This window comes from Fistularia commersonii, chromosome 8 (assembly GCF_037954325.1).
Source record: "Fistularia commersonii isolate RoL2024-O1a breed Wild chromosome 8, RoL_Fcom_v1.0, whole genome shotgun sequence".
NCBI classification, from domain to species: domain Eukaryota; kingdom Metazoa; phylum Chordata; class Actinopteri; order Syngnathiformes; family Fistulariidae; genus Fistularia; species Fistularia commersonii.
The window spans coordinates 13,284,551-13,310,280 of NC_141291.1; the positions used below are offsets into that span (position 1 = coordinate 13,284,551).

The 25,730-nt window shown below is 41.7% G+C and overlaps 1 long non-coding RNA gene across 1 annotated transcript; it reads left to right on the forward strand.

The window, feature by feature from the left end:
* On the forward strand, window positions 1-25,686 carry LOC147232009 (uncharacterized). Its single transcript, XR_015106532.1, has 4 exons — window positions 1-139; window positions 8,291-8,384; window positions 11,945-12,108; window positions 25,583-25,686. It is a non-coding gene; the product is annotated as an uncharacterized LOC147232009 (long non-coding RNA).
* Window positions 25,687-25,730: the final 44 nt, after the last annotated feature.

Consider the following 25,730-nt stretch of genomic DNA (forward strand, 5'->3'; position numbering starts at 1 on the left):
GGATCACAGAGGGGATGGAGGGGCAGCGCAGTCCGCGGAGCCACTCGGACAGGAGGAAAAAAAAACATATATCCTGGGTGACTGTGCTCTTCTAGGGGATTACAAAGGGTTTAACTGGCGGATGAAGGAGAACATAGTGGTAAGTGACATTTCTGGTCTGGGAATATGGCAATCAGCAGCGTGGAGCCCCGCCAAGTCTCCTGGCCTGGCTAGAAAATGCTAGAAAGGCTTGAGAGAATGTAAACAAATGCAGCACTGGCTAGTGGTGCGGGTTGTAGAAGGGAAGGGAAGGGAAGGGGGGGCGTCCAGGGGGACAGATCTGTTAACCATCAGTGGCCACGTTTCATCCTGCCGCCCCTCCCCTAACCCTTCAAGGGAGGCTTTGTGTACCTGCTCCGCAGACAGGAGCTGGGAATTTGGGGAACAGGAAACCAAGGCTTCCCCTCCTTCTCTCCTTCCCACACCTCACCCACTCCCCTTTTGCTGTGCCCCACACTGCCCTCAATGCACAACTCCCAACATTCAACCCCTGTTATGCCCACCTCTGCTCGGCACTCCTCCCCCCATCTCTCTGCCCTCTTATTGTTTATACCTCCCCCAAAAAAAGGCATGTTTTACAGTGTATCGCACACACGGCAGAGCCAGAGGTAGGTCTACTCAATGAGGGGGCAATGCTGCCGCTCTCCCTGTTCTACACATGCCCGGTGTTTTGTTTTATCATCTCGGTTCAATGCGGCGTGTTAACTCGAAACAGGTCTTGGTATTGAAATCTTGAATTTATCAGAATGCGTCGTTTCTTTTTCAGGCTTCATAAGATTTATTTGCTCCTGGATGATTTCAGTGCTTTCTTTTATTTCTCGATCTGACTTAAAAGAAGGATGAGCATTTTTAGCGATTTATCGTTTTCACGTTTTATCCGATTTTAAATATTTATAAGCTTATATGCTCATGGGTGATTGCCAAACATTCAACTTTATTAATCCAAATGCTCGTCATTAGGCAGCCGGCTTCTTCACACCACTGGCATTTTTTTGGCTTGTCAAAGTCAAAGACATTCCTGACCTGCTATTGTCTATGTTTTCCATATGAAGAATAAAGATTAGAAATATGGGGCAAATACAGGGTTACCTTGGCATCCTCGGCCTGACTTTGAAACGTTCAGTGAAAACAGGAAGGGTCAAATCTTGTATATGTTTGCTGACTTATGGTGATTTCCAAAGACAAGCGTTGTATCATTAGTGATATTGATGAGTTCAGTTTGAAAGATTGCCTGCAAAAGGAAAGACTCTGGAAAGTGCCACTGAACCACCCCGAGTCTGTTTCTGCTCAAGGTTTCTTTCTATGGAGTTTTTCCTTCCTAAGTGTCGCCAAGTGCTTGCACATGGGGGAATTGTCGGGTCTCTGTAAATGTAATAAAGAATGTGGTTAAGAACTGCTCCTTATGGAAAGTGCCTTTAGATAAATTCTGTTACGAATTGGCACTATTTAAATGAAATTAAATTTAGTTTAATTATCAGATAGTGTTACATTTGGTAAAGACATTTGTTATTCTACTCATTTTCTTTGTAAACCTGAAACAGCTGCTTAAGTAAACAAGAAGGATATCGGTTCATATGTGTGGCTTGTATAAGTATGTTTTCAGAGGATTATATTTATATGACATGTTATAACAGTGTCTAAATCTTACAAGATGGCACCCCCGTTGCGTGGTCAAACATGCCCGAATGAAAAATGATGGCACTTTGGTCACAGACATTTACATTGCCTCCCATTTGAACATGAACTTGACTTCTGTTTGTATCTTCTCATGCGTGTGCATGTATGTATGTATAGTTTAGTTGTCTCAGGGTTGGGTTTGTTTTGGTTTTTAATCAACTGAAACACATTTAACTGCAAATCACCAATGATAAAACTCAATGCCCACATTAGAGCAGTTCATCATAATTTCCAGTAGAGCACAAAGATTCGTATTTTCAAGTCATTTCACTTACAAATCCTGTCAAAATTCCTTCTTGTGGTTGGTGACGCTTTAAAAACACAACAGTCTCAATCTGTGGGCTGATCGCAACATCTACTCAAAGCTCATGGGGAGAACAATGCTGAACACAAGATACCACTAACCTTGAGAAAATTTTGATGGTTAGCTAAAAAGGTGACAGCAGGTCTGGTTGCAGCAAAGCTCTCCAAGCAGCAGTATCAAGTGTGGGACCATTAGTGTAGTCAATTAAGTCTATTTAGGGACTACAGTTAAGTGTCATATTAGATGTTTGGCTATTTTAAAGTGCTTGGTAATTGCAATGATAGAAGACATTTTCCACTGAATCGTAGACATGACATTCATTGTCAAGACAGCAAGAGGAGATCGAGCGTTAGGTCTATCGGTGTGCAAGTGGAGGGCAAAACGCTTTCCTTAATATTCCAACCTTAACCTGTGATGAAATATAGCATGCTGATCGTAGGAGTTGTCCATCAACCCAGAAACCTATTTCCGGTATGAGAAGAAAAAAAATTGGAGACATTTTTCTGAAGAGCACAGAACACAGCACAGAAAGCTGATGCTGCGTCGTGAACTCTGTTAAATGCATGGCCAGGTTTACCATCAATGGATGTTGTAGAGATGAAGTTTTGATGCTGAAAACCATTATGAACCATGTGATCTTTTCTCTTTAGGAGGCTTGTGAGTCAGTGGTCCAAAAACAAAGTCTGTGGATAATTAATTCTCACACATTATTACCGCAGCAGTGAATGTAAAGCCATGTGTTAAATTAGTCAGTACTCTAAGCCAGCTGGTGTGGGCAACATTCGCCGTAAGACTCCACCGTAACCTTTAAGGCTGTCTCAGGTCGGCGTAACAAGCATCACAATCAGCTGCCACAACTTAAATTGCAAACTGCATGGTGCTGTTTGCACATATGTGACACTAATAACCCAATTATCTGGTTAACAATGATGAAAATGTGCTTCTGGTTCAGCTCCGACTAAAGCTCAAGCATCAGCACAGCTGTAGAGCAGCAACACAACTAGCACAAACAAATCGCTATCATTGGGAAGCTGACTGACTTACAGGCTGTAAAGACACATTGACATATTGGATTTTTCATTGCTTTAAAAAAAACCTCAGTTGAACCTCAGTAGTAAACATTAACTCAGACATTTTATTATAATTATTTTCATTTTTTGTTGTCAAATGTCAACATTTTTACTGTTTAATATGCCAAACTGAATTATTACATGTTTTATTCCTCTGGAATCATAATCAATTTTTATTTTAAGGCAGCCTAACGGACAGGATACATGGGGATGTGGAAATGGTCAGATCAGACTCCGATTGCGAATCCAGCTAGGCTCTTCAGATGCTGTCAATGCTACCTTTGCATTTCCGCTCCAGGTCCTTTGCAAATAAGTTAGAGGCGCAGGTATGCAAGATGAATGAAGTCCGGCACAACCGTGTCAGAGGCGAACAGAGAAGTAGGTCTGACGAGCTGACAGCATCATGTGGGTGGTAAGACAGCCCGTCCAAGAGTGCTGAAATGTGGAATCCACAGCCCTTGACTGTTTGTTACAAAGCCCAAGTGCTCCTATGGCTTTCTACTTCCATCGTACACCGCTCATAGCTCGCTCTCAAAGCTACAAAGAAAAACATGTACTGCAGTGCAACGATTATCTCTGAAAGCTGCTCATCGCTAGTGTACGAGCAGGAAGCTTTCAATGTTGCCAAGGAGTCTGTAGCCCAGTGGTGTTAACATCCACACCTGCTGAAGAAATCTGTTCAATTATTCCTCTTAAATCAGAGCAAAAAGGATACGTGTAATGTTAAGACCATGATTTGCCTCATGTGCAGCATCATGCTATTGCAAAGGTTGCATTTGTTAAATAGAATCCGCCATTTACCGAGTGCTCTAGCACTGGTAGAACCATTACCAAGGGCTGATGGGATGCAGGACCTCCTTCAGGTGCACTGAGTGCATGCAGGATCAGGAAGTCCTCAGTTTAAGTTCAACGTCAAGAAGAATTTCTTGGAGGAAATTTCCCTGAGTTCCTTCTAGGTGAAGAGATTTTGAGTATCCATTGTGTGGGATTAAAGGCATAGAATTGTTTTGTTTATGAAATACTACTCAGATTAAATTGTGAATTAGAGCAGTACGGGTAGCGATGCATTATGGCAGATGTTTTTGAAGGCTTTGTGTCAAAAGTGATGGATGACTCAGGCCAACGTAACCGCCGTACTGCATTACTGGCACCAATGTCTAAGCTGAAGAAGTGAGACCGCTCGCTGCCTGTTAATGCATGAAAGAATTAGGAGACAAACTCATCTCTGGCACTGAAGTGACACGAATCATAAAGGCCTCATTGTGACTGCTGACTCCTCTCGCTGTATGCTAAATTAAAAAATGGATGTAACCTTATACGGGATGGTGGCATTGATAAGATCTAGACTCTGTAGACTGCCCGTGTTCCTGCAAGCCTTTCTCCTCGCTGCACCACAGGCAGAGGCAGTGCAGTGACAGGAGGTGTTCAGGAAGCAGTGAACACCCCGTAGATCAACAGATAATGTTTTTTTGGCAAATAAATTCATTCCTGAACCTTGAATTACATCTTTACCTTCCAAAAGTGTCTGCTGTTAATGCCTTAGGCGGTGTTTGTCCGACACAGAGGGTGGGGTGGTGTGTGCCTTAGGATTGAGTCTGCGGTAGCACTTGATGTGTGTGTGTGTGTGTGTGTGTGTGTGTGTGTGTGTGTGTGTGTGTGTGTAGTTTATACATGTATGCAATGTGTTTGAATGTGACAGTGCAAATGTTTCATTAACCATATCAGTCATTTATTTCCCCATGTATGAGTGTGTATACATGTTTTATCCTGTGTGTGTGTACGAAGGAGACTCTCCGCAGCACCATGACAACCGTGGGGCTGTCTGATCCTCTCTCTCTCTAATTGTCTGTGACCTCGTAACTGGAGACGTGCTCTCAAGGCAGGAGGAGGGCCTTTCACACGGCAATCACTTTTGGATTTGTCTTCTGCAACTCCTGAATACCACTGCCAAAAGAGGTGTGTGTGTATGTGTGTGTGTGTGTGTGTGTGTGTGTGTGTGTGTGTGTGTGTGTGTGTGTGTGCGTGTGTGCGTGCGTGCATCTGTGTGTGAGTGAATGTATATGCAGGTGTGACTGTCATCCCATTCAGTCTGATTGAACACTGACTAACACTGTTCCCCTTTTGAAGGAACACAATCACATCCTTACTTGATCCTCTGCAAACTATTTTTTTCATCTAATTACTCATGTAATTATTTATTTAGTATTCATTTGGATAATGAGTCAGGAGAAGATGATTTACTTGCACCTAGTTTGATCTTCAGGTGCATTTCAATTTAAACCTTTTTATTTTTCCAATTGCTACATTTCTTTTTTTTTTTCAATTTCTCTTCAGTCTTCTATCGTTTAAAGCCAAGATTTTAGGTGCCTGTGGCAAAACCGTAAACCCTAATTTTATAAGAAAAGAGAATAATTAAAGTTGGTTTTGATAAGAAGAGCACCTCGGCCGTAAAAACAAAAATTGTTTTTTTTACAGATTAAATTATCTACTGTAGTTAAATGTAAGTAGCTGATAAATGATAATGAAACGTGATGTCACAAGGTGCTAAATGAATATACAAACTACAGGTTGGCTTGAAGAAAAGCATGGTTAACATTTGGTTTATATTTGGCATAAAATAAAAAAAAATCTACAATACCAACATGCATTCTTACCCAGTCAACATAAAAGGGGTAAATAGTAAAGAAATATTGAGAGTGTAAAAAAAAAACTAGGTAGCCTTCACTGAGAATACTGACTGTATTCAAAATATTGTTTAAATGCCACTCAAGAACAGTCTTTAGGCAGTAAGAATTGGAAATCTTTGTTTTTGTTGTATGAAATAATTAATAACTACAAATTTTATTGAAAACAGATTTCCCGTCACGGTGGTCTGTGAGTGCCTGCAACCAGTGCGACAGGTCAGAAAAAGATTTGATTTTCCTCAGATCCATGAGGTAATCGACTCTTACCTTGTCCTGTGCCTGCCTGTCAGTCTGCCTGCCTTCCACTCCCCCCGATCTTTACTCCGTCAGTCTGTCCCTCTTTCCGTCTTTCTGTAGAGACAGGCCGGTTCTGATGTCTCTGTTGTGTTCCACTATAATGGGGCTTCAGTAATGGCCCCTGTCGCACACAAAGGTATTAAGGCCCAAAGCCTCTTTCTCTCCCAGGCCGCTGGCAGCTGGGCCAGGGGCATAATTTGATTTGGTATTTTATGCTCGAAAAAAGCCTTTCTTCCCAAGCCACATTTGCGCTTGGCCTCTCCTCAGCTCCGCAGCCCACTGAAAGACTTTACATGACATTAACACATTTCAGAGAGCATTATGGCTTGAAAAGAGATTTGTCTAGAGAAAGACGTGGTTTATTTGTAGTTAAAGCTTCATTTCCTGCCCGTTCCTTCTCGTGCACTCTCTCCCTGCACCTTTAGCCCGTCCCCTCCTCCTCCCCACACAATGGTTGGCGCCCTGACAGGTAAGAGGATTTCAATTAGTTTACCTCGGAATGGGCCCGGCAAAACATGATTAATGAAAGCAATTAGTCTTTGTCATGTCTTCAGCACACTCCTGCTAAATCACCGGGCTCCTCCTAACTGATGCTAAGAGCAAATTACATCACCCGGATCCTCTCCCTCTGTCTCTTTATGAGCTCGATCAGATGAGAGCGGAAAGGAGGAAAATCTGTGCAATGAACCCGAGCTGATGGCGGCGTATTTGTTTTATTTTTTTCCTCCTTCTTTATTTATGAGCTTCTTTTTATAATCAGTCATGGCTCATTAAGAAACTATTTTTGTTGCAATGTTATTTAGACTTTCTGACATCTATTTTTACTGATTGATATTACTGAATGCATTTGTTTGTTAGCAGTCGGCACATTTCCAGCAACGCACATGTACTGAAGAAATTTCATTTGCTCTTGATAATGGTACCCAACAGATGAATCTAAAACAAATTTCGATTTATGAAGATGTGTTTTTAAAAGCCGTGCCTCAGAGTGCGCACATGTTGTGTGCTTTTTCCCTCGAAACCACCAAAAACATATTTAACTTGAAGGTGCTTTTGTAGCCATTAATCACATTTTGCTGCTTAGAGGGCACAGGCAGAAATAATCGCTGCTTATTGGGCCTGAATCAATTCAACCCCCACAGAACCATCAAAGGTGCAATTCTTTTTCTCACATTTTTCAAATTTTATTACATTTTCTGACATATGTGGTTCCCTCCTTTATGCTCAGGTTGAGTTTGTCTATGGCCTCAAACACCTTTGTCACAATATCGCACCTTTGAGACTGGAGTAAACATTGTGAATTAAGACTGCTACCCTTAAGGGTGTTTATTAGATTGTGGTGTTCTTTTATCTAATTTTGACATCATTTTTGACAATGTCATCGCATTTTTCCCCTTTATTAGTAACCAAAGATCATATATATACAGTAGTACATTCAGCATGTCCCAGGTCTTGGGGGACATGCCCTGACCAAGGATGCATCCGGGAGCCATCCTGAAAAGATGACCAATCCACCTCATTTAGCTCCTCCTGGATGACCGAGCTTCTCATCCAGTCTCCAGCGAAGAGACCAGACATCCTACATTAGAAACTCATTTAGATCACTCATATCCGTGATCCGTTTTTTTTTTTTAGTTGACTGCCCCCAGCTCCTGGCTGTGGGTGAGGGAAGTAGCATACAAAACTGTCTCAGAACATTAGAATACGGAGATAAAGTTCTTTATCTTCTGTAATGCAACTAAAAAAATAAAAAATATTTTTCATGATATTCTAATATTTTGTGATGGGATTTTTGAGTTCTCTTAAGATGTAAGCCATAATCAGGAATATTACAATAATAAAAGACTTGCAATATTTCAGTTGATTTGTAATGAATCCAGAATGTATGACATTTTTGTTTTTGTAATTGCGATACAGAAGATGAAGAATTTTATCACAATATTCTAGTTTTCTCAGACAGTCCTATAGACGTACTGGTTGATAGACATGGTAAATCCTTCTATACCACGACAGACCGATGCAGAGTCTGCATCACCGCTGACAAAGCACCAATAGGCCCGTCAGTCTCCGGCTCCGGTCCCCCTTCATTCATGACCAAGATCCCGAGATATTTGAGCTTCTCGACTTCGGGTAGGATCCCATCCCTGACCCTGTGAGGCTGCTTCAGCGACCGCCAAAGTTACCCGAATTTTGAAGTACATTTTTTGCTATTTTAACAGAAACTCCAAATGTGACAGTGTACTCTTCACCTCTTCAGCGCTGACACTGAAGCCAAGCTCACGTTGTCATCGGGGAAGGAATTATCATACATCTGTAAGTGATTAGTGAGACATCATTTATCTTGCTGCTGTTGGAAAAGTAATGCTGCTGCCTTGTTTCGAAAATGTCCGATGCCACTGAGGCACAGTAAAGCAATGAAGTAATTTTGACCCTTTTTAGACAATACTGCGTGTTTCTGTTTTCAGTTATATTGACAGATTGATTGATTGGCTTTTTATTCACAGAATATGAAGACCCTGTGCTCGCCGCTTTATTTGCCCGTGTACTGTTGACACTAGTGCAGCTTGAGGTTTTAGGCCTCGTGAAAACTCACAATGATAAGCCCCATCAAATATTTATGATTAGATTCTAATAAGTTGCTGTCAGTTATGGGACCACGTAGTCATCATTTATTTCCTCATCTCTCTGGCACCACAATCAGTTACATAAAGAGCTGATTATAAATCTGGCCAAGATGCACGCCTGGGGAATTGGTGTTGAGGCAGGGGAAATCAAGTTTCTCTTATAAAGCATTCTGACGATGGAAGTTTCTCTTCCACGTAAAAGTAAAGAAATTTGATTGCTGGAGAAAGTTGACCATGTTCTGACTATTCAAATGTATGTCAACCTACATAAAACAGAGAAATATTTGCCTTTTCTTGGCTCGGCTTATTTCATCATCATCATCATCATCATCAGAGCATTTTTGCGTGTTTAAACTCATTTCTCAAAAATAGCCATAGAATTGTTGCAACTGGCAAAAGGTTAATCCGCCAAATCCAGTGCTGGCTTGTCAGAATCCTTGGAAAGGTGCGCAGTGGACTATGAGCCCCGCATATTTTGATGTGATCCTATTTCTTCATTTCCTACATTGGCTTGGAAAAGGGGAGCAGCGCAGGCTGTAGCTCGACCAGACGTTCTCGCTCTCCTCCGCCATTCTTTCTCCTACTCTATCTGTCAGAGTGTGGATACCAATAACAAAGGCTGGCTCTGATTGGAAACGGGATGATTGGACTTCTGGCATCCGGCCTGGTTTGTCTGCGCTCCCTCCACCTTTTTTTACACTTGTGAGGCCAACACGCATTCCTGAGCATATCTGTGTGTTTGCGTCCACGTCGCGTGTTCGCGTGTCGATCCGTCGAAATTCTCTCCATCCTGAGGAGCCTCAGATGCAGGATGTCTTGTCAAGCCGTCACGCACCAGGACCGTAATATCTGAGCGGCTCTCCACACCCATCCGTCAGTCAGAAATTGTGAATATCAGCGGGCACACACGCTCGACTCTTTCACTGTCAGTCTGTCTCGCCGACTTCGTCCCTCTCTCTTGTTGTCTAAGGTTTTCCTTGTCACCCAGCCAAAATCTAATTGTTCAAAGCAATGTCAGCCTCCAACACTTTGATATTTTTCCCAGGCTTCAAAAGAGCACAGTAACAATAGGCTTTTGCCTGCAGGGAACGGCGAGGTAGCCAAGACTATATTAGTTATCACGTCCTTTTGTCTTTATGTCCTTGGCATGGCTCAAAGCCTTTTACTGTGCAGAGGAGGGTGCCTCGGAAGGAAGCAGACTTGTTAGTGGTTTCTCCGGCTGCCTGTTCGATGCCTCAGGATGTTTTTTGGTTTGCGAATGACTTTCCAAAAGCAGCTCAGGTAAGAATCAGGGAGTGTACACTGTCAGAGCTGAACACAGAGGGGTGTTTCTGTAATTGACACCATCTTAACACATGTAATTTTTACACATTGTACAGGGCTAACCACAAGGCCCCCTCTGTATTTAAGGGTCTGGGATGATTAAACCTGTAAAGGAGAGGCTGGATCAGATAATTTGTTCCAGATCTAAACTTGGCAAAGCATGAGTAGAATCGTAAGATATATCGTCACTGAGACATTTACCCTTTACGACTTAAAACGACACAAAATCTTAACTGAAGGTGAACGGTGCAATGTGTTTGCGGGCTTTTACAACAAAATAAATCGACCTTGTGACTTCGCAAAAAAACAGAAAACAGTGTCAATATTTATCAAGTTCACGTCATTATGAGAAAAAAGAAAAAGCAGATATATCCATTATCTAGTGTTTTGCCAAATTCTGAACCAGACATTTCTCCTAAAATAGAGACATGGCGTTTATTATACAATTACATGTAAAATATCTCCATCTGAACTGCCTCCCAACAACAATAGTATTGGATTGCGTTACACTTTCTACTGTTTTCCTCCACAAAACATTCGTTCACTTTCACACAACAGTGATCCTGTTTCTGCGTTTCTGTGTAACATGTATTGTTTAGTGTCGAGGTTGCCAGCAGCAGGTTAGCACCTACTCAGCTCTGCTAACATGATATGCATTCACTTCCATGGGGGATATACTCCGCACGTTCTATTTATGGATGCAGAGTAAAATGACACTTTGCCCTCAAACCCGACTATGTGGGCAAGAGAAAAAAAAAACAGATCATTGTCATGTGTCACCTGCAGGACAGAGTGGGACAAGGGATGGACAAGTAGAAACCAGTCGTATGGTTGTCATACTTAGTGTAACAATGCCCCGCATTCTGACAGCTGAGAGATTTACTCCCGCAGACAATAAGCGGGAAATTTGGTGAGAATCTGAAACGTTCACGCAGTTTAAAACGCTGATTTTATTCCAATGTTTAGATCCTTCCTTTCACAGACATGTGAGTTTCACAGTTTATAACCACCACAGTTGAAATGGCTTTTATTTTCTTTGACTGAAAACCATGTTGACTATAAGATTTCGATCGCCGTGACTAATTCAATCAGGGTATGTTGAGGTGTGTTGTGTTGTGTTGTGTGTTCAGAAATGTGTGTTAAAATGGAGCAAAGACACATTGAATGAAACTGCAGGATCGTGGAATCACTCACACTTTATTTGAAATATTTGGTTTGTTTGTTTTCACGGCACAGTTCAAAAGCTTTGTATCAAAAACATAATTCAAGTCTAAATTAACACGTCATTTCTGATTTGTGTTGTTTTCATTCTTTGCGTATTTTGATTGTTTTGTTTTTGTTTCCATGAATATATTTTAGTCTTTGAATTAGAGGAAGACGTGCTTGGAGGCATGACAGGAGAACGAGAATATTTCATTTCATTGAATTTTTTTAGTTAATTTGAACCCGACTGTCATTTATGTCCTCTGACACCATCTTTAAATACTTGTCTTTACTATATTCTTGGTCATAACTTATTTTTCTCATTCAATAAATTATCTTTTAAAATCATGTTTTCACTAAATCTCACATTACCTTGAACTACAAGGGAACGATATTTGTGAGTCGTATTTTACTAACCAAGTATTGGTTGAAATCGTACTATGATAAATGGAGTAAAAAATGAAGTCGATTTTATACGACTCCACCCATTCCAGGTAATAAGTGAAGTAATGGCAAACCAGGTAGAACAATGTGTGAAAATGATTGTGGTCTTTAGCCCAGACAGAAGCCTTTGTTTTCACAGAGTTCCTTTTAGGCTCCGTGGGATTTCCTCTAATATCCCAGAGCTCCCGTTCAACCAGGAGTGAGTAAAAAAAAAAAAAAAGACCCGACTAACAAGCTGCCCTCTCAGTCTGAAATCCAGACTTTCTCTCACTCTTGCAGAAAATGGCACCATCCACTGGGACAGGGGAGGTTTGGCCTGGGCTTCAGATGTGGATTGCCGTGAGTCTGCTGGCAGCGGCCGGCCGGTCCCCGGCTCCACATCCCGAGTCGCAGGGAAAAGTAGGCGTAGACGGGTGGGATTTAAAGCCTGGACAGAGCCTGAGGTGAGATCAGACCAACCAGCTGCTCTGCTTTTAATGGTCTCCGATGTGCCTGGAAGTAGCCAGCAAATTCATCAAAAGATTTTTCAATAAAGAGAGTTACGTTACAATTGAATCATAAATCAAAAATAATATTCCACAGATGTATAACATGTAAAGAAGGAAATAAAAGACAATTGATTCTGCAATTTTGTGATAAAATGCTGCACTAAAAACCACATGTATATTTAATGATCCCACATATTTAATCATGAGGTACTGTTTACTGCAGTTATGATTGTGTTTGTTTTGACAGTTCATTTGAAAGAAACTTCTCAATGTTTAAATTAGACACACACTGCTAGTGAGGGACTTGCTTTGTTTCAACATACACTATTTACTGTAATAAATTGCTTACATGCATCATGTCATTGAAATATATCACAACTTATTGCAAACATGTTTATCTTATATTGTGTCGCTGTTGTTTATCGCACAATTTTTATATCATCTGGGTGTAATTAAGTATTTGAGAGAAATATGAAAAAAGTCATCATTATTACATAATGCATTTTTTCAACAGCCAGTCATTTGACTTTAAATGTGTCTGATTGTGTGAACGGGGGGGGGGCATTATTTACAGCAGGACTAACCTTCACAATCACTAGCATAGAATTATGCAAAACAAACAAATCTGTTTCTACATCTTTTCATTGTTACTTTTACCGGGCTTTTCGCCACGACTTTGGTACGGAGGGAGGTGCAAACTGTGATATGGAAGGACAATGCCAATGTGTTCTTGGATTCCCCTTTTCTTGTTGATGAAGCATCGCTGCTTCTCATTAAAAAGCTAAGTTAAGGCCGGAGAGAAAAGCATTTGCAGATTTTAACTTGTAATACAATTTCCCTTTGATAAGCAACAAGTGTCTGGCGCGTAATGGAATCAGACGAAACTTCATAGCAGTATCACCCCTCCTCGCCCCCAATGTAAGATGACCATTTCATTTGAGGAATCTCAAAGAGAAACAGGGGAAGCAGCAAGAGATATTTCAAGTCTCCTATGAATGTGTCTTACCATAATAGAGGCTGAATCTGAAAAGAAAGTGCCTCCGATTCTAGAGGATCCCCATTTCTTCTTGTATACTTTTACAGAGGTTGCGGTAGATATGGCGCTTCTTAGAAAAAAAGCTACGATTCCAAAAAGGATGAATTTATCATCTTCCCTTCTGACTTTTTAATCTTCTGTCACTTGTCATTAGAAAACTACAGAAACTAGGCTATATCATCCGGATGTTGGATAAAATGTAATTATTTAAATTTTTCTTCATTTTTATTTTTATTTTTTTTGCACTTTGGGAGTTTAAGATCCTCAGTAGAGGAACCCTAACCAAAGTTGCCAAATTGGCTTAATATTCTGATGTTTTTTTTTCTCCTCAAGTGTTTCTGTAAGTCCTTATTCAACACTCATCCCCCTCCTCTGGTAACAGTAAGTGGATTTATGTGTATGCGGATGCTCATACTGTAACGTCCCTGCACAGACTGTCACACAGGCTGATGTACGCCCCCCCCCCCCTTCCCTTCCCACCCCTCCCTCACTGAGCTTTATGATGGAAACTGATACAAACACCGTGATAGTGTTTCAGAATAAATTATTCACGCTTCCAGTGCTCTCTGCCACGTTCTGAGTCTGTCCATTGTACAAATGGGCCTTTTTTTAGACCGTATCCTTTTAATTGATCCGTGGCAAAGGCAATACATGCATGATTGCCAGATTGAAGGATTGCATGGTAAAAGTTCAGAAAGGAGGATAACACTCTGGCCTGGCTGATGTGTGTTGGCAAGTGCCTGTGGCCTGTGCTGCGGGGCATTAGGTGCCTTAAGATTTACTGTCTGGTAAATGAAATGCTGTCCACTGGTTGTAGGGGCGGCACATCAGCAGAGCTTTGGCCTGATGTCTCTACCATCTGGTAGGATAGGCCTTTAATTGAAAAGAATTTCTGGACCGAAGGGGAAGAGCTGGACCAAGTCTCCCAGTCCCCCTAGAGAGAGAAGTAATGAAAAGAAAATAACTTCTCTCCTCTTTAGTGCCTATGGAAGCCATAAAGAATAACAGGACATGGTGATATAACAGACACACTGCCGTAGTGAGTGGGTGAATAACTTTCATATTGCAGGCTACCATCTGCTAAGACGGTTTTGGAGCTTGGAAGCCAATTGGATTAAACGTTATGGCCACTTTGCTCACTGCTGCTTTTAGTACTACCTTCAGGTGGCAGTTCATAAAGCATTTCTTTGTCAGATTTATTTAGACATGAAAGATGTGTTTTTACTTTTGTGTCAGACGCACCCACTCCATACTCCCCCGTACTTTGAGAGAGGGATTTTTCTTAAAACAAACAGGAGGAGGGAGGGGATGGCAGACATCCTGGAGGCCATAGAGGATAACTGATGAGTCTAGCAGGGCTGAAGGCAGAATAACAACACTCACCTTTAATGTGGCTTTTACCATTGGGATTCATTGAGTCCCAGACACAGCCGCTGTATGAGACTGTGTGTGTTTGTATGTGAAATGCACATGCAACATTACTTTATGAATGAAATCCTACTGATTGCCTGATTGCTGTCATTTGTGGAGGAGATGACAGATACAATGCACAACACGATGTCTGTGCCAGTAGTCGGACTTTCACCCACCTGTTTTTTTGCTCATTATTGCATTTACGCGTGAAAAAACCTCTTTGGAATGTACAGAAAGGAAATAAGGAAAAAGTAAAACAAATAATTACCGGTGAGATGGAAAATACACTGTAGTGAGTGCAAGACACCAACTGGTGACTTACAGAATGATGTCACTTCCAGTTGAGATATGAAAAACAGCAGCGGAAGAAACATTAAATATTTCTTCTCCAATGAACAAGTTGCAAACTTTTCTGAATGATATCAGTGATGAAAAATGAATGCTGCGTCGGATGGGAATGAGGAAAAAAATGCAATCATTTATTTATTTAATAGCAACTATCAAATTGTGCAAATTAAGCAATACTTATTGCTTTCGTGGATGAACCATGCCATCATCGCTGCAGTGAATGAAACTGACTCATTTTCTTACCTTTAGTTTATTTTATAAGGGTAAGGAAAAATATGTCGGATGCATTTTGAATAAAACTAACAGACAGCGGTCTGTAATGAGAACCCTGAACCAATCCTGAGAAAATGCCTCATAATTCCCACAGTTTTTAGGTTTGCGAGAAAATATAACATTTGCATTTTCTTGTAAAAATAAAAGAAAGCTCCAACAAAACATGCTGTATGAACAGATTCTAAACTCACTTCTGAATTGACAGGTACGTATAGTAGATGAGGTCATTGACTAAATTGTTCTAAGAGCCCAGAGGAATAACCCACACCCAAGATAAACAGATATAGATACTAAAGATAAACAATAAAAGGTAAAGAGCAGGCGACATCAGTGGCAGATACTGTACTGCGGTCGATGTAATAAAAACAAGCGGTAATAATCAGGATTTTAAACATCTATTTTTCCAAGTCTTTGTAAATGTCTGCAGTGTTGAAATTACTCAGACAGGCCCTCTTTGAGCGCACATATAATGTCTCTTGTGTGTTTTGGCATTTGTTGCTTCTTATAGGCATCACATTGTTGTCTGCACATGCACACATATAAATGAAAACACGCTGTGCATAGGCACTCAGGGTGCGGATACACATGCTTGTAGACTCAAATAATTCCAGAGTACGGACCATCCAAGATCCTCTCAATGAAATGCTCACTGCTTCAAAGAAACGCTGCAGTGCAGCCCTCGATTTTGACTCGAAACATAGGATAAGAACTATATCCGAGAATCTGCAAATACAAAGGAAAACACCGTTGCCAACAACGATTGAACACAATTAGGCCTCGGTCCTGTGACAGGAATATGTAATCGGATATATCCTCAGTCGCAAATGCTCCCCTGAACAAATTGCACAATGGTAAACCGTTTTGTTAAAACAATAGCCAGGAATAGAGTGGGTGACACGGGTTGTGTAAGTGTGTGTGGGTGTGTGTGTGTGTGTGTGCATATGTAGGCATGGGTCACAGCTTGTCCACCGACACGGACTCCATTAGATCAAATGACAGCACTTCATAATATTGACACGTTCACAGCATGAGGTGTGCCGTTCCAGGGGTCGCTGCACTGATGATATACTGTACACACCTGACGCGTCACAGGCTAATTTTGAATCGGTAAAATACCTCGGTCATGAGACAAAATGTGAGAAACCCGATCCTTTCAGAAATGTATATATTTCTCGATATAATATAAAAAGAACAGTCAGGTATATGGCCCCTTGCTGACATGCATGAAAAGAGTTAAATTTTTGATGCATAAATAAACTCAATTTACAAATATTTAAGTAAAAATCAATTCAAACTCCACGTCCAAAAATTAGAAAAACAAACATAAATCTTCGGATCTGTTTGTGTGCGCATATGTGAGATTTTCCTTGAGAAATAAGAGATGTTTGTTGGTGAGAGGAAGAAAGCCAAATAAAATATTGTTGCGATTATTACACAGTCTATTTCTAGCCTTCCGAGTTTCATCCAAACCACATACTTTTTCGACAAACCAAATATAATCATGTTCTCATAAGTACATTTATTTTTTTATGTGCAATTTAGGCATCAAGCTTACGGTCCAAACAACTCACACACAAAAAAAGGAAAATGTTCTGTCATGTTTTTATTTTTTAAATGACAGAATTAATCGATAGTAAAACCCTACAGACAGTTATTAGACAGACCGTCCACATGTGGTAAACTGTGTTTAGTGATGTTTCTCTACTGTGTCATTGTAAGTCTTACCTCAGGGGAATTTGTCTGTATTTGAAAGGGTGTAATTACAACGCTGACAGCTGAAAGATGATTCAAACTGCCCCTGAAAACTCCCCATTAAGTGTTTGAGGTAAGGCCTCTGCAGCCAAATTCAGTGAAAGTGTCTGTTTGCTCACCGCGCCTCCTCACTCTTAAAGAAACACATCAGCCTGCTGTCAGTAAATAGTGTCTCCATATTTACATGACTGACATTTAGGTATTTTCTCATTACGTATCCACTTTCAACATGCGTGTCTCACAAATGTTGCCGAAATCGCTTGCACCCTGTTATAGACGTTGCATTGTAAACCCGGCAAGACTCACTCATCCGCCGCCGGTGATCGATAAAGCCTGACGGAAAGCCTGCGCGTTGCTTGGGAGAGCAGTGAGCGGCAGATGCAGTGTGGGGATTTTCAATGATGGGTGATTGGGGGAGAGAAACGCGGAGTGCAAAGGCGTGATTGAGAGAGTATGGCTCTCCGATAGAGAGGAGCATGGGGGGGGGGGGGGGCATTGCGGGGCTAACATGGCGTGTGTTATGCCATGCCACGGGACCAGCTGGCAGGGCCCAAAGCTGGCATGACAGAATGTGACAGAGGATCCGGAGAACAGGGACTCGGGGAATCCCGACACAATAATGCTGATGGCAGGGGCTAAAGCCCAGATTTAATCACAGCCGTCACCCACCTGCCAATAGAAAATTACACAACGGATATCCATGGCAGCCTCCCCATCGTGTTGAGCTCCCAGAGTTTTCAGGCGGGGCTCTGTTGTCAATCACACACAGCGCTATGCCAATGAGCACAATTGTAATAAGAGAGGATCACAACTTTTCCAAAAAATAATGGGATCGGACGAACTTTTCACTTCCTGCCCCGTAAGCCTCGAGATTTAACATTTGAGGAGCGGAAATAAAACCACGAATAAACAATGGTGTTGCCAGGATGTTTAATATTATTCTCACGATGGATAGGTTTATGAATTTCTAGATATTTTATTTGCCGACTAAAGAATGTGGCGTAAGCTATTAGACATCAGAACAATTGTTTTTTCCTGAATTAGTAATTCGAAAATGCTCAAAATGTGAAAAAATATGATGTAATTACCACTTTTTATACAGTCACGTTTGCCATTTTTTTATTGTATAATATCTGTTTTCTCTCCAGTACCATTGATTCTGTGGAAAGGTAAATATGGCTTTATTACATGTAATTAGTTACGTGTTTTTATTTCCCATAATTTATTTTTTTAACATGACATATGTTACAACTCCAAATGTCTCTTTTAAGCATCTTTAAACATTTATCTGGTTCATAAGCTCACTTTTGCAGCAAATTAATTTTTTCTCTTTTCTGATGCCAAAAATCAAATCAATTTAGATTATACAATGGCGTTGTCAGTCTGGACTGAAGCTGACTCTCTGATTCTAACCAGAGCATTTTTGGTGTTTCAAGCAGACCTCGGTCTCAATCATACTTAATCATGGACATACACACAAATTGACGCACACACTCACACACACCCATCTCGTCAAGTCGGTAAGCGCTGCTCAGACTTGACAGGTAACGGTCCTGTGGTTTGGATACCAATCAGTCTCAGAAAATGTTTACATTTCAACTGTGCTGCATGCGATGACTTTCAGGTGCCCCTATATAGATTGCTCTGGCACAATTAAGATCTATCAAAATGAGAGCAATTTTACATACAGGACACACTACAGACACCGAGTATACATTACCTTGGTGATAGCTTAGGTCATAATGTTAGATTGCGTTATTGTTAGAGGGGACCCGATTTACATCGTATGATTTTTCTTTAAATTATTAATCATCCCCGTTTATGGTGTTCTATTGTCAAACGTCCATTCATCCTTTGGCTGGCATCAAAGTTGATCAAATTAGATCCATCCAGAGCCGACTCGACCTCAACCATTCACATACGCTCCATTTCAACCTTCTTTCATGTCACTTTGCTCGGCCTGCATGTGTTTATGTGTATGTGTGTGCATGTTTATGCTTCTGTGTGTTGGATCCTGACAGCTATCACTTCTGACACAAAGTGGTGGTTTTCTGAAGGCTTTGCTCCGTTTCATGTTGTAATAGCTTCCCTGTGATGGCAGAGGGGACCCCTGATCCGGGCTGCTCTCAGCCATAACTCCTGCAATATTTACATGTTTACGCTCACAATTTCCATCTGTTGTTTCTGGAACAATCAGCAGCCGGAGCCTGGAGAGAAGCGGGGGGAATAGCTGTAAGTCGCGCTCAACTTGGGTTTCATGATTGGGAGGCTGGGCCTGATTATGCTGGACTGTGGAAAGGAGGGGGGAAGTGGAGTTAGTTTTCTTTTCTTCAAGGCCCTCTCAAGGTTCCTGATGGAGGGCTGGGGGAAAGCAAAGGCTCTTGGGCTCTGTGCGATCTCACCCTCAGAGTGGAGCTTCACCGGGGTGAGATCAGTCATTGCAGGCCCGTAACCCCGCTCACCCTCCTCCAACTGGCCGAAGTAACAACTCACTAATGGATTTCAGATACATTACAAAATCAATGGCAAGGTTAACGGGTGGTCAAAAACAGTTCCATGCGCCCGATTGCGGAAAAAGTTTTCATTTTCACCTGCTGTGAGGCGATGAAAAAAGAGAAAAGAAAGGAAAGTTCAGGTATTGGTTCAGGTCAAGTTAGTTGTAAAAAAAATGATAAAATATAATAATATAATAAAATAAAGATAAATAAAACCCTAAAAATCAAAATTTAAACAGCTTCTTTTTTTGCCTAGCAGGATGCCAAAGAGCAGCTTTGAAATCAAATAGTCTCCCTTTTGCAAACCAATAAGAAAATATTGAGTAATTAGATCTTATCAACGTATTGGCCACACTGGTATGTGCTCTAAAACCGAATGCTAAATAATCATTTGAAAGTCCAAAGAAAACTATTATTACTGAGAAGTAAAATTAAACCCCAGAGGACAAGAGGGACCTGGAAAAGAAAGGGTGATACTGATGACTGTGTGGATAGAGGGAGAAAGAAAGCAAAGAAACACAGGCAGGATGAAAGTGTGTGTTGGTCCCTTGTGAGGTGGCTGCAGACGTAGTGGGTCCCAGCGTCAGCCTGGCCCAGCGTCGGGTTTCCCCATGCCGGAAGTGGCGCGTTTCCCCTGGCGACAAGCTCTTCCTGCAAAATAAAGAAATCATTAGAAAGATGACAGCTGGGCCAGCCAACAGAAAGCCCTGGGGGCTCCGCCTCAGAGAACTGCCACCCAGCATTAGCTCGCCGTGTTTTGCTTCACCACCACCTTCTTCAGAAGGTAAACAACACCGCTACAACACTTCTCCCGGCACCACAAAAAGTTTTTTTTTTTTTTGTTTTCTTTTTCCATCTCTCTCTTTTTCCCAACTTTTCTGTCTCTGATCTGGATGTTCTTATCTGATACTCGGTCTCTCCCTTCCACACATCCTACGGCTTCTCTCAGTCCCCGAGGATGAAGGATGAAGGAATGATGTGGGGGCCTTCGAGCAAGCGGGGAAATATTCTGACACGTTAACCCCAAATCATGCATAGAGGGTCTGGAGCTGAAGGCTCTGGGCTCCGGGGCGCTGACCCTTGGCAATCACAGCGTGTGGCAGCCACTACGGGGCCTCTGCAGTGTGGCCTTTTGGGAGCAAACCGCTCCACATTCCAGCCTAAAGTCCTACTCAAGTATTTCCTCCACAAGCCATCGCTTACTTCTGTCTGTCAGACGAACATAGCCAAAGAGCCAGAGGACTTAAGGGTGCATTAAGCAAGCTCTCCCAAAAACCTTCAGTACTTGACCTCAGCTGAAATGATTACACTATAAGGAAGATATTTTGAAGTTGATCTCAAAAGTCTCATCTCGTGCTTAAGAGCCTGAAAGGGATAAAACGATTCTGCCTTTGGAATGATGTTGTCTTGCGTTTAGTTGCTTATTATCTCATGAGAAAGCAGACTCAATCAAAAACTATTTTTTAACTGACGACTAAACCCTATTGACAATGGGTACATTCGAAATGAAGATTAAATACTCTGCTATATCTGCATTTTCAAAAGAAATTTGATATTTGGTCAGAGGAAAAACTCATTACTTTCTCTGCTGGGATTTTCTCGTTGCTCTCTGCCTGATTGCTCAAGACCGTCCACGTTGGCTTAAAATGTGGAACTATTCCTTTAAAAGGCATTCACTGCAGACATGGACAACGACTGTACGCGCTCATCTGAGTCCTCGTGATGTGCTCTTCAGGCTGGGACATGGTGTGACAGCGTCACAAACACCTCCAGGTGCCACAACTCCGTTGCTATGGCGATTAGGAGTGACATAGGTTAACACCTGCTACCACTCACTCATGGAGATTAATGTGGCTGTTCGAGCAAGACACACATGCGGGGACGCACACACTAGAGACCCCTGTCCCTTTTAATGGGAACTGATAAAAGACAGGCTCCATCTTTTGCAAGCAGGACTTACTAGGCAGATCGAGGTCAGTTCCACTACAAACACTTCCATGTGCTGCTGCATTTAGACATCCAGCCCCATGACTAGGAAGCAGGAACTAGTTTCTTTGGACTCACTTGACTTCATAACACTCCCCGTGGAACAGTGACAGAAGGCTGGTGGCTACAGTTTTCTCTGCGATATTAAGTTACGAAAACCCGTGTCAGCGGGTCATCGTAACTGACAGTCAGACAAATGTTGGCTGCTCTCGACCATCTCTCATCTCTTCTCTATTCATCATCCCAGGAAAATGCATCTCGAAAATCATCAATCTAAGACAGAAAGAGAGAGGGAAACAAAAAGGAAGAGAAATGGAGCAGAGAGAGGAAGGTAGAGAGTGAGAGAGAGCACGTGACACGCTGTCCTAACATCCAGCAGCATGTCAGCGCTGTCACCATGGCACAGCAATTCTAAATGAAGCAGGATGAGCAAGTCTGTCTAAACTGCTCAGGGGCTGTTGACACACAGTGACTCATTCCCGTCAGGTGATGCCTGAGCTCAAGCTTGCAGTGTGGTCAAGGCTTTTGACTTATTTACACACTCACACACTCACACACACACACACACATGCAGGCACGCACGCACGTACACAAAGCTGGCAGTAGAAGGAGCAGATGTTGAACCGATGGGACGTTTGCCAGGGTCTGTATTTGATAGAGCAGTCGCTCCGTTTGATGTATAGTTTGAATGGCAAATGGTTAAATTGTCCAGTCATATAAGATGTAAATATAATGATTTACTCCATCTGGCCACACTCCTTTGGCAAGACCCTGGACCCTATGTTGTTTACTGCTGTTGATGTATGTGGTCAAACTGTAAAGCAGTTCGGTTAAAGTCACTGTATTATCAAAAAAAAAAAAAAAATCCATCCCCTTCATTGTTTCATGAAAGCAAATCTTCTAAAATCATCTTTTAAGTTTGGATATGTGGAGCTTAAAGGAGTTTGACACCTCGCTATCAACAGGTTATGTTTGCAGAAATAATTCCAAAATCTCTTGAGAGTATCAGTCGCCATTTCGTAAGATAGTTCTGACTTTGCTATAGGTTTTCAGCGGATCTCATTTCTACCATAAAAGTTGCTCACATGAAAACCATCATGTGCAAAGCCAGTGGATTTTCCACAGAAAGTGGGACGTTGTTTTGCCAACGAGATTTGCCATGGAATAAAAAAAGTGTTGAGATGTTTCACTTAAAGGTCCAGTGTAATTTTAAGTTGGCATATAGGCAGAAATGAAGTATATTTATTATCATCTATTTATAATAATGTGTAAGTATATAATTGCAGGAATAATTTGTGTGTGTGTTCCTTTAATTGATAGTGAGAGAGTAGGAGATAACCAACCTCGGTGCTCCAGTGGATAAAACCACCAAATTGTCAAATATTTGTCACGATGATGTTTCTCGCTGTTCATTTTTTTATTTATTTGGTCGCTTCTTCGCAGTTACTGCTGCAATTACCCTTTTCATCCAACTATGTTCCTTTTCAAATATCCCCTCACAACAACACCGCCATCGCATTGTTGACACTGTTGTGAGAGGCTTTTGAGTCGAGGATGAACAATTATCATGGCGACCGCATTGACAAACACCGCTGCAGAAATAATGAGGATAAGGAGGAGACCGAGGAAGAACTACGTGGCAGGGAAAGAGAGCTGGGTCCAGACCACAGAAACTGACTGAGAGGAAATTTAAATCCAAAATGATAATTTTTCCTCGCATTTTATGGGCAAAGAGATATTCTAGGAGACTGTTTTCCCACTACATACCTGCAGAGTTGATCTTGCTGTTGTTGCTGATCTTTCTTTGTGATCTACTTTATTCTCATCAGAATAGATACATATTTTTATCTCTCCTAAATGTTGTTCGACGATAATGTAAGGGTGATCAGGAGACAATGTTTGACTTAAGTATTTGACCTCCCATGTTCGAGTGATCCTGGAATTCAACGCAGATTTGTTAGAAAACATTGAGTGTCAGCACGCAACATTTTGGCATTTCAAGTAAAAGATGTAACAATGCAGAGGAATTGTTACTCCCTTCCCCTCGTGCGTGGGAAACCGTAAATAACTTTTAAACTGTCATTTCCTCAGTTTGTCAAGACTTTCTTGATGACAATGCTCGACGAAAGCTGCGATTCTCTCGACATTTCTCCTCGTTCAAAAAACGGCAACGCGGAGTCCACAAGTGTTTTTCATTGAGCTTTGCAGCCCTACAGCGGCTCCCGGCCCTCATGCCGCTGTGTGTCCTGGAGCAGTGACTGTAAAATACATTTGGGACACTAAGCCTTTAATGATGAGGGGATGCTGAGGTAAGACAGGTACCCTGACTTTCCTCCCAAACTGTAATGGTTTTTGGACAACGCTAACTTCCCTGGACTTGGGTGTCCATCTGGGCCAAATCACTCACATGGTACTATTTATTTGGCCTGTTAGAGACTCAGGGATAATAGGACCCCCCTGTTTCTTTCCTTTTTTTTCCAGCTCTTTTTTCCTGTAGTCTTAATAGCAATTGATATGCGCTATTAGAGGGTATTCACTGTGTAGTTTGTCCTCACATAAAAGCGGTGGTCTGTTTACAGCATTCTAAATGATTGGGATATGGAAAGCATTGTCATCATGGTTAAGACCAGGGAAAGGATATGGGGCACTTAATAACAATAAGGAAAGCGATCCAGGGGCATGCTTCACTGACAGGGCAGAATGTTTAGAGAACAAGCGCCAAACACACCGACATAAAACAAGTAAACTCTGGTTGGCAATTTTTTTTTTTTTTTTTTTTTTGTAGCATTGATTTGTGAACACAAGGAAGAACATTATTTTCATGTGTGTTCAGATCTACACTCCAACTCGGTATGCTCTGCCACAGTTGTATGTTTCTTTAGGACACTGGTTTGAACTGTAAAGTATCTTCCAAAACCGCTCCCATCATAGCGGTAAAAACAAGATCATTCTGGTTAAGACGGACGGTAATGCTTTTGAGGATTGTACTGATGATGATATAGTCATAATGGTAGTATTTTCTTCCATATTACATATGCCAGCTTCAATATTCCAATACAGGCAATCTGAGGACTCCAAATCTGTGTGTGATTATCAACAGTACCTCCTTCAAAATTCACTCTGAAGGGCTTGTTGCCACAGCGCTCTCATGCTATTCGCTGCCACCTTAACAACAATGAGACCTTCAGTCCTTTATGGAACAGCCCCGTGGGGCCACATGCACTTATTCCTCAGTTCCAGAAATATTTTTCTTCGCGAGTGACAGCCCCTGTCATTTTGAACATTTCAGAAAGATAGAAAGAAGGGAGGACAACAAAGCTGGGAGGTGTAAAAATAGCCTGGAAACTCAAAGATGCTTTGTTTTCCTTCTCAATACAAAAAGGGAGGAGTAAGAGACTGAAGCTGGGAATCAGCCCAAGGGGTGTGGGCAGAGAGGTGGAGGCACGCTAGAAAACAAAGTCCTGGAGACATCGAAGCATCAGTGTCACCCATTTATGGGACTACAGAACATATCAGTGTCAAAAAAGCCCACGGGCCGTGTGGCCGTCAATACCGGAGTGATTTTGGCAGCGAAGAAGAGAGTCAAGGTTTTCACCACACACCTTCGGTAGACAATGACTGTCTTATCTAAGTCTCTGCTTATTGTACGAGTCTGACATCAGCCTCTTTCACCTCAATGATTCCTTAACAAGATATATCGATTGTCTTGAGTGACCTCTATTATTCGTCGATCTCTTCAGAAAAAACTTGGAATTTTTGCTAGTTACGAAGAGACGCCGTTGTAACATTTCTGAAAAGCCAGCAGCTATAACAAACAGATGGCTTTTTTTCTGGTCATCTGCAGATATTCATCAGTAAGAAAGCTGTCTCTGAATATGATGTTGAATATTATATTCTGGTCTTTGATAAATCCTATATTTCCCGAACATGGTAAAGATTATGATAGCGTGAAACTAACACAACTATACTGTATAATCAGTCGAAAAGCTTAGATTCAACCCCCTTGGCCACCAATCTACCACTATCACCATATGATATAGAATTGCAGTTTGGGGGAAAAAAAGAAATGTTCCTTTGACAGTTGATGTGGTTTGAGTATCTGCCTGAATCCACTGTTTCTCCCCAGAGATCCAGACACATCTGACTTGGAGGAAACAAGGATTACGTATCCCGGCTGGGTCGGGAATGCCCGAGAAACTCTGGGAAGAGCTAGAGGCAATGAGATGTGAGGTCAGTGCGAGCTACCTTTAACCTCTAGCAAACTTCTCTTAGAC